Here is a 13199-nt window from a genome sequence, read left to right as displayed (position 1 = left end):
TACCAAAAAGAAAGAGGAAGACAGTTGTCAAGCAAAGTACATGTGTGATAATATGATAATGCACATTCATTGGGATTTAAAGAGAAAAACTAATCAGAAACTTACGACTTTGCAAGAGAGCTTTTCTCAATCATTTCAACACTAGGCATTGCTTTGCGAAGGCCAAGTTCATTTTCAGCAAGTGAATACCATTCTGGTATGCTGATATCTCTACCTGGGACTCTTTGTAGTTGAAATCCAAGCACTATGGCATCTCGTAATCTCCGTACCCCACTAAGCTGCATTTGTAAAGAGAAAGGAACAAAATATCAGATTCAGTAATAGGGTGTAAATTTTAATAGCCGCATGACCAAACTGCAACTCGATTTCATATTTTCTGGCATTGACATTCTGACATCCAGGATAGGATTAATTATTAGCAAGGAAATCAAATGGCTCTGTATTAACACGAAGTGTATAATTCTTTAGAGCAACATATAATGGAAGAATCAACTACTCTAAATATACTTGTAGAGCTACTGGTGAGTTACTGGTGTATGTGACAACCTGCAAGCCTCCCTTCTTTTAACAAGAGCATACTTTGCAATGAAAGCTGACAGTCTGACACTGACTTTAAATTCTGCTTTATAAGTAGAAGGGATCGTTCACGCAGAGGCATCCACAATCGATCAGTCCTATGATATTTGGACCCTTCATTTGACGGGGTTTTGGGATCTTCCAAATCTGCACCTATTCTTTTTACTTTGTAATTTTTGGATTAGGTGTGTGACCATTATTTGAATATGCACCCAACATAAACTATGTCCTGACATTCTAACAAGACCATGTGCTTTTTACCTTCATATTTCAGTTTTAGTAATTAGTACACAAATTCTTACAACAAAAAGTGCATATTTGTTGCTAAACATTTCTGTTAGTGGGTATCTAGAATGCATTTAGATTATTAGATATATCCATATTATTTCCCCAGTAGCAGAACTATATCAGCGCAGTTCCCACATCCTAAGATTTAATGGTTATGCGGAAGTGTCTCCAAGAGACAATTAAGACTGACACCTGCACCTGGACATGTGTCAAATGTAGTTTATAGGGCAAGGTTTTTGTGATCGTGGTAATTTCATTGGAACCGATATGGGCTTCTACTTGGGCCTCTGACAGTTCAACCACAAGTGAGCTTCACACTTGGACCTTTGCCATGGTGTACCCATTGGCCCATAACCCATTTTATCTGTCTGATATTGCTACATTGAGTTCCACATTTTCAGGCTTCAGGAAAAAAAATCTGAGAGTTCTATTGTCTCTATAATGGAGGACAACTAGAGAATCTTTTATGCTGTATCTTTGTCGACCAGAAACAATTCGGAGACCTATAATAGCAAATATTTTATCCAGTTGCAGTTTTTTTGTATTTCATTAAACCCTAATCTAATCTATACTAAGCCTTCTGTTACCCATACTGTTTTTCCTCTTTTTCTTTTTTTTTTTTGGTTTTAGTTTTGGGATAAATGCCTTGACCCTAACTCTTCTCCAACTAACCCCAACCAATATTCTCTTATTCATCATTTTTTATGTTTCTATCTTGGTCAATCTAAAGGAATATTTTTTTTTCTTTATTCACCTAACCCACCATCCTCTCCTCATGGTGCAGCCACAGATTCCCAACACTAGGTTCCCAACATCATCTATCCAGGGAACTGTTGAATCAAATTTCAAATGTCAATCCTTAAAATTTAAGCATAGATACATATGAATGTCAATCACCGGTTCATTTCTTTTTACAATCAGATCCTTTAAAATAAGATGGATGAAGTGGAGAGGCGTGTCTGGAGTGTTGTCTGATCGATGTAATCCTTTAAAACTTAAAGAAAATTTTTATAGGGCAGTCATACGACCGGCTATGATGTATGGTGCAGAATGTTGGGCAGTTAAGAAACATCATATAGATAAACTTAAGTGTAACTAAGATGAGGATGTTTAGATGGATGTGTAGTACAACTAGAAAGGATAAAACAAGGAATTGAACAAATTAGAGCTGATTTGGGAGTAGCTCCGATACATGATAAGCAGCGAGCATGCCATGTACAATGGAGGCCTTTAGATGCTCCTGTACGGAGGAGTGATTTGTGTTAGAATATTGGAGTTTTTTTCTTATTAGTTAAAGCTGGATCTTCTTTCTTTACTTATTTGTATAATCCAGCTTGAGAGGGAGTGTTGGAATATGTAATCCAGAATACCGTGGGGGTATTCTGGTTCTTTTGGGCTTGCTTAGTTGTTAAGTTATTAGGATTAGATTGCTGCTCTTATTGAGTCAGCTAGTTAGGGGTATTTTTGTCTATTTATGTCCCTTTGTAATATTTCCCTCTATTATAAATAGAGGGGCTTACCTATCAATGAAATCCAGCAATTCCATTCTCTCATTCTCTCTTTCTAACCCACGGTTTTGCTAACATGGTATTAGCGCCAAATCTGATCTAGGTTAGAAAGAAAGAAAAAACCCTTCTTCTCTTCAATCGACTTCTCCCTCCTTTTTCTCTTTCTCGGTTTCACCTTCTACTGGTTTTTCTTCTTCTCATCCTTGTAAGGGGCAGCACTAATGAGGTAAAAACCTACTATTGAAATTCTACCGGAAGCATACATGCGATTTGGAGTTTTTTTTTCCCAGAATTCCTTGAAGATCAGCTTCCTATCACTATTGAAGGTTGATCTTCCACCATTGGAATTCCCTTTGCTTTCATTCACCTTTCCAGCCTAAATACCCTAATCAATCTCAACTTGTCAGGGTTTTTCAAAACTCCGACTCCAATTGATTCTAGGGTTACAGTTCTCTGTTCAAGTTGAACTTTTGTGGGTTCCTTTCCTCCATCACAAGGACCACTTGACCTCATTATTGCACATTTCCAAGATTTTTGAAGACCCCTACCCCAATCGATCTCTACTTTTCATGGTTTTTCAAAACCCTAAAACAAATCGATTTTTGGGAGAGGGATGTTTGTTGCTGCTGAAGTGCTTTGGAGGTTCTACCATTAAAAGTGACATACTCCTTCATCAATTCATGGCTTGAAGAAGTTTTATTTATTGTGATAGTTGCTGCCGTAATTTTCTGCAACTTTTTTGTGTCTCTCCCTCTTGAAGATCAAGTCTCATTCCAACTGGAGATTGGTTGTTCGCATTGGAGGTCCCATTCAAGCAGTACTAATCAGCATCTATTGCAAGTTTGCATTAGAAATTACAGCCCCCTTTCCCTATATCGATCTCAATTTCAGGGTTTTCCAAAACCCTGACTAAAATCGATTTTAGGGTTTGGGCTATCCTATCAAGCCAATTTTTTTAGGAGAATCTTATACATATCAGAGGAGTATTTGACCCACGTTTCAGCATCATTCATGGAGTTATTTTGAAAAAAATCAGGTTCACTCTTATGGCTCGATTTCACCAACAATCAACCTATTTTTTTTCTAGTTCCTATGTGGCTGGCTGCATCACTTACTATTGGATCTCCTGAGTTATTATCTTATACTTGCTGGTTCTATTGATTGGCTTCTGTAAACATGACTGGTTGACATGTTACTGCTGCCTTTATGAGGACTACTGCTGCCCTGTTCTTGAGACTGAGTATCCTCCTATTGAAGATCGAATTTCTTTCATTGTTGAAGACTTGAATCTACTACCATGGAGATCAGTTTATTTGGGTGTGTTCCATAGTTATTGGTTGCAACTACGACCCTATTCAGTTGTGTGAAGTTTTCTCTATTAATTCAAATCTAGCTTACTTTGAGAGCTAGATCCTAGCATTGTTCACTAATTCAGATCTTATCCAAGTTTTTTTTTAAGTTTATTACATCAATTCTGCCCAGATATCTTCATCAGTTCTATTTAGCATGTAGGAGTTTACAAATTGGAGTTTTACACACTGGTTCTTCCATGTTTGAAGATTGATCAAGCCTTGAAGATTGGAGTCTTTCCTTACTTCAAATCAGATCTGTTTACTTATAAGATTTGAATATTGGAGTTAGGTGTTTCTCCCCTGCAGGAGTTTCCATCTAAGGAGTTTGTTCGATCGTTTGAAGATGGTTGACAATTTATATGTTGCATTGTTTTTTCTCCATGATTATTTATCCCATTGCTTCTTCCAATACCCATCTCCCATACCATACCTTTGGCACTTACCAATCACCACCTTGGAAGTTTATGGCTTACTCTATTTTGCCATTTCTTTTTTTTCCATTCCCATAACACCTTTGAAAATTCTGGAAGATTATACTTTTGCACTATCTCTTATATCATCTCTGTTATGTCCATGTGTACTACTACACGTGAGGGCGAGATTATGTACAGTACACCTGCAAACATTGCAGAAGCAGAACTTGCAGGAACACTTGGTGCAAAACATAGAAGATCAGTGTTTCCACTATTACCATTGAGTATCCTTTGTTATTGGGTTGAGTTTGCCGTAAGGGAGAGATTGAAGTATTAAATTATTGAAGATATTTGGTTGTTGCCTGCCTATTTCAAGATTTGTTGCCTACCTATATGAGGATTTACAGTTGGGTTGATTATTTCCGCTGCCTGAATATCAGTTTATTCCGCTGCTTGCTGCCCTAGTTCTACACTTCAAGATTTTATGTCACTGTGACAATCTAAGATTCATTACTGGACATTTATTGAAGATTGGTGAAACTTTGCTGATCAAGTCTGCCCAGGTTTTGGAGATCAATTATTTCAAGTTCTTGAAGATTTATTTGGGAGCTTCATTCATCTGTCAAGCTGAACTCTGTCGCAACTTAGTTTCTTCCCATTTTGTTCAAGTTGGGCATTAGTGCCTTATATGCCCCAACTTGAGGGAGAGTGTTAGAATATTGGAGTTTTTTTCTTATTAGTTCAAGCTGGATCTTCTTTCTTTACTTATTTGGATAATCCAACTTAAGGGGGAGTAGTGGAATATGTAATCCAGAATACCGTGGGGGTATTCTGGTCCTTTTGGGCTTGCTTAGTTGTTAAGTTATTAGGATTAGATTGCTCCTCTTATTGAGTCAGCTAGTTAGGGGTATTTTTGTCTATTTATGTCCCTTTGTAATATTTCCCTCTATTATAAATAGAGGGGCTTACCTATCAATGAAATCAAGCAATTCCATTCTCTCATTCTAACCCACGGTTCTGCTAACAATTTGATTTAGATTGAAGGATCTAAAGAGCCAGGGGTAGACCTAAAATGACTAGGAAAGACATGCATAGCTTAGGCCTTGTAAAAAGTATGGTGTTGAGGTGAGCTGATTGGAGAGTAAGGATCCATGTAGTTGAACCCATTTAGTTGAGATAAGGGTGAGTTGAGTTGAGTTGAGTGGAGCCTTTAATATCTAGCCAAATCTGAATTGTGCACCTATTTTATAGTTTATATTTGACATAAACAACACAACTTTATCTTCTCATCAAAAGTGTTAGAATATGTAATCCAGAATACCGCCACGGTATTCTGGTCCTTTTGGGATAGTTTAATTGTTATTCATTAGGTATAGACTGCTGTTCTTATAGAGTCAGCTAGTTAGGGGTATTTCTGTCCCCTTTGTAATTTTTCCTCTATTATAAATAGAGGACTTACCTATCAATGATAATATACTAGCCATTCTCTAATTCTCTCATTCTTGGTTCTGCTAACATGGTATCAAAGCCTCCTAATCTAATCTAGGGTTACATAACACCCCCCTCACCATCGTTTCTCTTCTCCCTCCTTTCTCTCTCTCTCTCGGCTTCTCCTTCTTTTGGTTTTTTGGTTCTCATCCTTCTAAGAGGGCAGCACTAATGACGTGATCCAATGATTTAGTTGCTGCCCTATCCCCAATCTACCTTTTTTTTCATAACCTAAATTCTAATCGATACTGTTGGAACCATACCTGCAATATTGGAGCTTTCCAGAAATTTTTGAAGATCGGATTCCTCACTCATGAAGGCTGATCTTTCATTGTTGGAGCTTCCTATGCAACCATTCCTAGCACCTATCTACCTTCTTCCATCTACTCCCCTCTTCTTACTTTTCCAGACTTGATTCACCCAATCGATCTCACCTTTTCAGGGTTTTTCAAAATCCTGACGCGAATCGATTTTAGGATTCCTCTTTTTCAATTGCTACTGATTTTTTAAGGGTGATTCTCTATAACTACGAGGACTACTCGACCTCAATATTAGCCTCTTTCCAAGTGTTTGAAGATCCCTAACCCCAATCGATCCTTATTTTCAGGGTTTTACAAAACCCTGACACATCGATTTTAGGGTTAGGGTTGCTTGCTGCTGCTGGAGTTTTTTGGAGGTGTATCTACTATCAAGAAGGACAATCTACTTCCTCAATACATGGCTTGAAGAAGTTCTATTTCGTGTGATAGCTGCTGCCCTATTTTTTCTGCAATTTTTTGGTGTTTCTCCCTCTTGAAGATCAAGTCTCAATCACAAAAAGAGGTTGGTTATTGGTATTGGAGATCCATTCAAGCAGCTGAGGACAGCATCTATTACAAGACATCATCAATCTTTGAAGTCATCATCACTTTTATGAAGCGCCCTTCCCTACAATCGATCTCAACTTTCAAGGTCCTTTACAAAACCTTGACTATAATCAATCTTAGGGTTAGCGATGTCCTCTCTTGCTGCTTTTTTTAGGGAGGTTTTATCAACATCAGAGGAGTATTCGACCCAAATATCAGCTTCATTCTTGGAGTATTTATTGAAATATTCAGGTTTCATCAATCCAACTATCAACCTATATTTTTTCTGGTTCCTTTGTGGCTGGCTGCATCAATTCCTAATTTCCTATTGGATCTGTTGAGTTATTGTCTACTACTTGCTGGTTCTATCGAGCCTTAATTCATCCCTTGCTGGTTCTGTTGATTGGCTCCTGTAAGCATGATTGGTTAACATGTTAATGCTGCCTTCATGAGGACTACTGCTGCCCTAGTCTTGAGATTGTGTCTGCCTAATATTGGAGATCGAAGTTCTTTCACCTTATTGAAGAATCAAATCTACTACCTTAGAGATCAACTTCTATTTGGGATTACAACAGTTGTTCCGTGGCTATTGGTTGCGACTACGAATCTATTCAGTTGTGTGAAGCTTTTTGATGAGCATATTTATATGTGAATTTATTGCCTTTATTTATTGTATTTTAATTATTAGAACTGTGCTACTTGAGTTATTTTTCTGTATTTTCAGGTATTAGATTTATTTTGGCTGAAATTGGAAAATTCGAGCTTAAAAATGTGAAAAACACCAATACAAGGCCAAGATCAAGAGAGTTGGACCTTTGTGGGCCAGAACCCGTCCCATCTTGAACCAAGTTTTGAAGACCAAAGTGCAGCCCATATTTCCATTGATTTTTCAGAGGGTACTTTTGACCAAGGTCTAATTGTTGGTGACATCTAAAATTCCAGATTTTTGGAGCGAAGACCAAGTTAAAGCTAGCAACCGAATCATGGGAAGAAATCTCTCCTCCCTCCCACATTTTCTCTCTCTCCCATCTCTCTTGCTTTAAAAATAAAATAAAAAAAAACAATATAGGCAGAAAACGTGGAGGGGGGGGAGATATTTCTTTTTGGATTTTCTCTTCCTTTTTTCTCTCTCCACGTTCTTTTCCCTTTTTTTTTATCTCATGCCACCTCAACTCCTCCCTCCAACGTTTTTGGCCCCTCCCTCTTCTATAAAAGGGTCAGCCCTCTCATTCTATATTTCATTATTCATTATTTTATTCTTCTATTCTCTTCTCCTCTCTTCTCCCTAGTCTCTCCTATTGGCTTTGTCCTTGTTTTTTAATTTTTAGGCTTTAGATTTATTTTCGGCATTTATTTTCATGGATTTAATTTCAGTTCAGTGATGTAATTTTTTATTTATAGTTGATTTAAGTCTTAGGCTAGTTTACTTTCAATTCAAGTTGTAATTTCATTCAAGCTTCAAGTTGCAAGCAAAGCTGGATTTTCTTCTACTTCATCCTCTAAACCTCTTCACATCAGGGAAGTTCTTGTCTTAATTTTTATTTTTCTGCATTTATTTTCAATGTTGCTTCCATCAATCCTATCTCCTTCTTGTGTTTTCTTCATGGCCAACTAAATCCCTCAACTTAGGGTAGGATGAAGCCATGAGAGAAGGAAGGGTTGGTGTTCTACATTGCTTTTGTGCTTTATTTGATTAGAATCTTATGATGGAATTTATGTGCTTTTGATTCATTCACATGATACATGTCAGCCCCCTAAGTGTCCATATGCATACTTGTCGATTTCTTTAGATCCACACTATGTATGTCAACATTAGAGCCCATATGCATGTTTGTCAATGCATCTCATGTAGATCCTCATATGATCATTATTGTTCTATGCTAGTTTAGTGCATTAACTCATAGGCTATGACAGCCCATTGGCCCTTATACCCTATTGATCTAGTTCATTAGCATGCATTGGAATGGTGATGTTGAGCATTGATTTTACCTATCTCATGGTGGAATCTTTTCCCTAAGTTATCTTTTCCAAATCTAAATTTTTCTTCATCGTAGTTAGATTTACTTTCATTGCTTGTTAGTTGATTTCATTGTTAGTATCTTTTATTGCTTTCATTATCTTGTCTTTAGTTAGTAGTTAGAGACACTCCTCAAGTCTCATTGCACTTTGCCTATATTGAGAGTAAAGACTTAAGCAACCCGACCTCCCTGAGTTAGACTCGTAGCTACAGCTGATACTGTGCGCTTGCGGTTATTTTTCTTATCAAACACTTTTCTACCGGTTCATATCCAGCTTACTCTGGGAGCTTTTCTACAGGTTCATATCCACTAATTCAGACCTGATCCAAGTTTTTCTAGAAGCTTATTACATCAATTCTGCCCAAATATCTTCATCAGTTCTATTCAACATCTAGGAGCTTATAGATTGGAGTTTTGCACACTGGTTCTTCCTTGTTTGAAGATTGGAGCCTTGCGTTGCTTCCAAATCAGATCTGTTTTCTTATTTAGATCAGATCTGCAAATTGGAGTTTGGTGTTTCTCCTCTGCAGGAGTTACCATCTAAGAAGTTTGTTTAATCAATTGAAGAAGGTTATGATGCATTGTTTTTTCCTCCAAGACTCTTTATCCCACTGCTTCTTCATTTGCCCATATCCCATACCATACCTTTGGCAATTACCCATAACTACTTTGGAAGTTTATGGTATACTCTAATTTGCTATTCCTTCCTTTTCCATTCCCATAGTTCCTTTGGAAAATTCTGGAACATTATCCTTTTGCCATTATCTCTTACATCATCTCTGTTATGTCCACGTGTACTACTACACGTGAGGGGGAGATTATGTACAGTACACTCGCAGACATTGCAGAAGCAAAACTTGCAGTAACATTTGTGGCAAAACATAGAAGATCAGTTTTTTCCACCATAGCCATTAAGTATCTTTTGTTATTGGGTTGAACTTGTCGTAAGGGGGGGATTGAAATATTGAAGCGTAGTGAAGATACTTGGTTGTTACCTACCTATTTAAGGACTTTCAGTTGGGTTGATACAGTTCTTTTCCGCTACCTGATTCAGTTTGTTTCCACTGCTTGCTGCCCTAATTATTTAACTTCAAGATTTATGTCACTATGACAATCTGAGATTCATCATTGGATAGCTATTGAAGATCGTTGAAAGCTGCCTTTTGTGGAAGAAATTTCAGTCCTAGTTTGCTGATAATGTCTGTCCAGGTTTTGAAAATCAATTTTTTTAAGCTCTCGAAGGTTTATTTGGGAGCTTCATTCATCTGTCAAGCTGGACTCTATTGCAACTCTGTTTCTTCCTATTTTGTTCAAGTTGGGCATTAGTGCCTTATATGCACCAGCTTGAGGGGGAGTGTTAGAATGTTGGAGTGTTAGCATTTTTTTTTATTAGTTCAAGCTGGAGCTTCTTTTAGTATATGTATAATCCAACTTGAGGGGGAGCATTGGAATATGTAATCCAGAATACCCCCACGATATTCTGGTTCTTTTGGGGGTAGTATAATTGTTATTCATTAGGTATAGACTGCTGCTCTTATAGAGTCAACTAATTAGGGCTATTTCTGTCCCCTTTGTAATTTTCCCTCTATTATAAATAGAGGGCTTACCTATCAATGATAATATACTAGCCATTCTCTAATTCTCTCATTCTCGGTTCTGTTAACAAAAAGGCACACATCATTCCAAGGGAAGAAAATCCTGGACCAGATTGTAGATTTAAAGGTAGAATCACAGCTAGAAATTTGTATTCCAACTCAATCATGAAAATCAACATGCAATGTATTCATAACTTACCAGTGACATATATGGTAAAGTAGACCAGAGCTAAATTAAGCGAAAACCAGCACTAGAAACTCTAGAATTGACTAAGAGATAACAATATTAAAACACGATATCAGATTTCTCCAAGTTTACCTTGTCTGAAGCATAGTTTTTGCCAACAGCAGTATCCTGTAGTATGCGAGCAGCTACCTGAAATTTTACCAAGGTATGCCTACACACATTAATTGACATGATGAATTCAAATGATACAGTTATATCATTTCAGGAAAGGACAAAAACAATGTGATAACAAATCTGGAATAAGATGATATCTTTTGGTTGGAAAAATAAAACTCTTTATCGTACCAAACAGAATCACATCTTCGCAGGTCAACCATAAAATGGTTAATTAACATTTTAGGACTCTATCCTAATTCCTAAAGGATCATATATTCATATCATCTCATGTATTAGCCATTTTTTTAGTATGCTACCATGGACGAAAGAAAATGTAGAATTTTTCACGGAAAAAAAAAAGAATTCAACAATATTGCGTCTATGCTCACTGATCACAGACTGGGTCCCAATTTTTCCAGTTAGCGATCTAGAAAGATATTTTAAGATTTGGCATCTATACTTATTTTTTTTTTGATGAATAGAAAATTCAATACTGAAATAATATAGAAGAAGAAAGAAGAAGGAATGGAGGGAGGAAGAAGAAGAAGAACTACTGCAACTCTTGGGAGTCACAACCGTGAGGTTAAGACTCCCCATCGATTTCATTAAATAATAGGGTAAAACCCAAAAAACACAAAAGGACAGAAATACCCCCAAAGGGAATCGTAATTAGTATTAGCGCTAATCACAATTCCCCTCCCCTCTTACATTGAGACTTCTAACACTACCTCTCAAGCTGGAGCATAGATGTTAATCATGCCCAGCTTGTTACAAATATACTCAACCCATTCACTTCCAAAGACTTGGTAAACAAATCAGCAAGTTGCTCCGTTGTTCGAACACGACGAGGAGAAATGATGTCTTGTTGCAGCTTCCCACGAACAAAATGACAGTTTATCTCAATGTGTCTCGTCTTTTCATGAAAATACAGGATTAGTAGAAATATGGATAGCTGCCTGATTATCACACCACAAAGTCATAGGAGAATTGCCAACAAACCCAAGTTCAATCATCAACTGTTTCACCCACATCAGTTTACAAGTACCATAAGCCATAGCACGATACTCGGACTCTGCAGTAGATCGAGCTACAACGGTCTGTTTCTTGCTTTTCCATGACACCAGGTTCCCTCCAACAAACATACAATAACTTGAGTAGACCTCCGATCAACAAGAGATCCTACCCAGTTAGCATCTGAAAAACCCTCAATCCTTCCATGACCATGGTCAGAATATAAGAGACCATGTCCAGGAGCCTTCTTGATGTATCGTAGAACCCGTATAACTGCATCCCAATGAGATGACAGAGGAGCAGACAAAAACTGACTCAGTACACTGACAGGAAAGGAGATGTTAGGCCTAGTCACAGTCACTGTCCTCTCTACAACGGATCTTCAGTTGAGTCCAACCACCTATTTCTAACTTGCTCTTATTCAAGAACCATCTGGACCACCACAGGCTTTGCCTTCACCTTGAATAGCTCCTCTATTATTCAAAACTGGATCGCACACATATTGGCATTGAATTTTGATAAGCATCACCGTGAATGGATGGGTGCTTTCATGGCCAATGTCATTTGGCATATTTAGCTGGCATATAACAATGCCCGCTTCCGCAATGAGCTGAAATCTCCATTTGAAGTTGCCCATAACAGCAAGCACTTTGCCATGGAATTCTGCACAGTAACTAACAGAAGCGATCCTGTTTTCCACACAATCCATATCTCTTAGACTCCCCCTCCAGATAATTTTATTAAAGCTAACGTCGATGGTTCTTGTCTTGGCTCTCCAAGTCACGCCGACACGGGAGGTGTCTTTAGGGATCACTTTGGTCGATTCATTTCTGGGTTTTCTGAATACGTGGGCTATACATATACAAGCTCTTCAAATTGCAGTCCAGTGTGGCTACCAACGAGTCATCAGTGAGAGCAACTCCCTTTTAGTGGTTAATCTTCTCAACGGCTCAACTGAAGCACCTCCGTGGAGAATTGCCTCCATCATCTGCGACTGCCGTTTTCCTCATCTCAAGTTTAAATAATTAAGTTTCCCTATAATTCTCCGATACTTCTCAGGATCCTCAAGAACATCACCGTCATCTGCCATAAGCTTTAAATTTGGATCCATAGGAGTATCCAGAGGTTTAGCACCCAACAACCCTGTCTCTAAAAGCTAGTCAAGAACATACTTTCGTTGTGAGAGCGAAATTCCTTTCCGTGATTGAGCAACCTTAATGCCTAAAAATTAATTCAGTCTTCCCAAATCTTTAGTCTGAAACTGCTGTCCCAAATGTACCTTCAATTTCTCAATACCAGAAGAATCATCTCCTGTGATGACAATATCATCCACATAAACAATCAAATATATCCTTCCTGCATCAGATAGCCGAAAAAACACCGAATGATCACTTTCAGATCGTGTCAGCCCAAACTCCAACACAACATCAGTAAATCAACCAAAGTTTGCCCGAGGCAACTGTTTCAGCCCATTCAACGATTTCTTCAGTTTACACACCTTACCAGACTTCCCTAAGCAACAAACCTAGGAGGTTGCTCCATATATACTTCCTCATGGAGATCACCATGTAAGAAGGCATTTTTCACATCCAACTGATATAAAGGCCAATGATGTGTAGCAGACAAAGAAATCAATATGTGGACGGATGTAAGCTTTGTAATAAGAGAAAAAGTATCCAGGTAATCTACACCATATACCTGGGCTTAACCCTTAGCAACAAGTCTGGCCTTCAAACGAGCCAAGGAACCATCAGGGCTGACC

General features: G+C 37.9%; 1 pseudogene; it reads right to left on the bottom strand.

The window, feature by feature from the left end:
• The window catches only part of LOC122660250, a 104373-nt pseudogene that overhangs the window by 64106 nt on the left and 27068 nt on the right, over positions 1-13199 (bottom strand).

Source organism: Telopea speciosissima, chromosome 4, assembly GCF_018873765.1.
Source record: "Telopea speciosissima isolate NSW1024214 ecotype Mountain lineage chromosome 4, Tspe_v1, whole genome shotgun sequence".
Lineage (NCBI taxonomy): Eukaryota > Viridiplantae > Streptophyta > Magnoliopsida > Proteales > Proteaceae > Telopea > Telopea speciosissima.
Note: the sequence above shows the minus strand (reverse complement) of the source record. Positions and strands in the feature narration are given on the sequence as shown.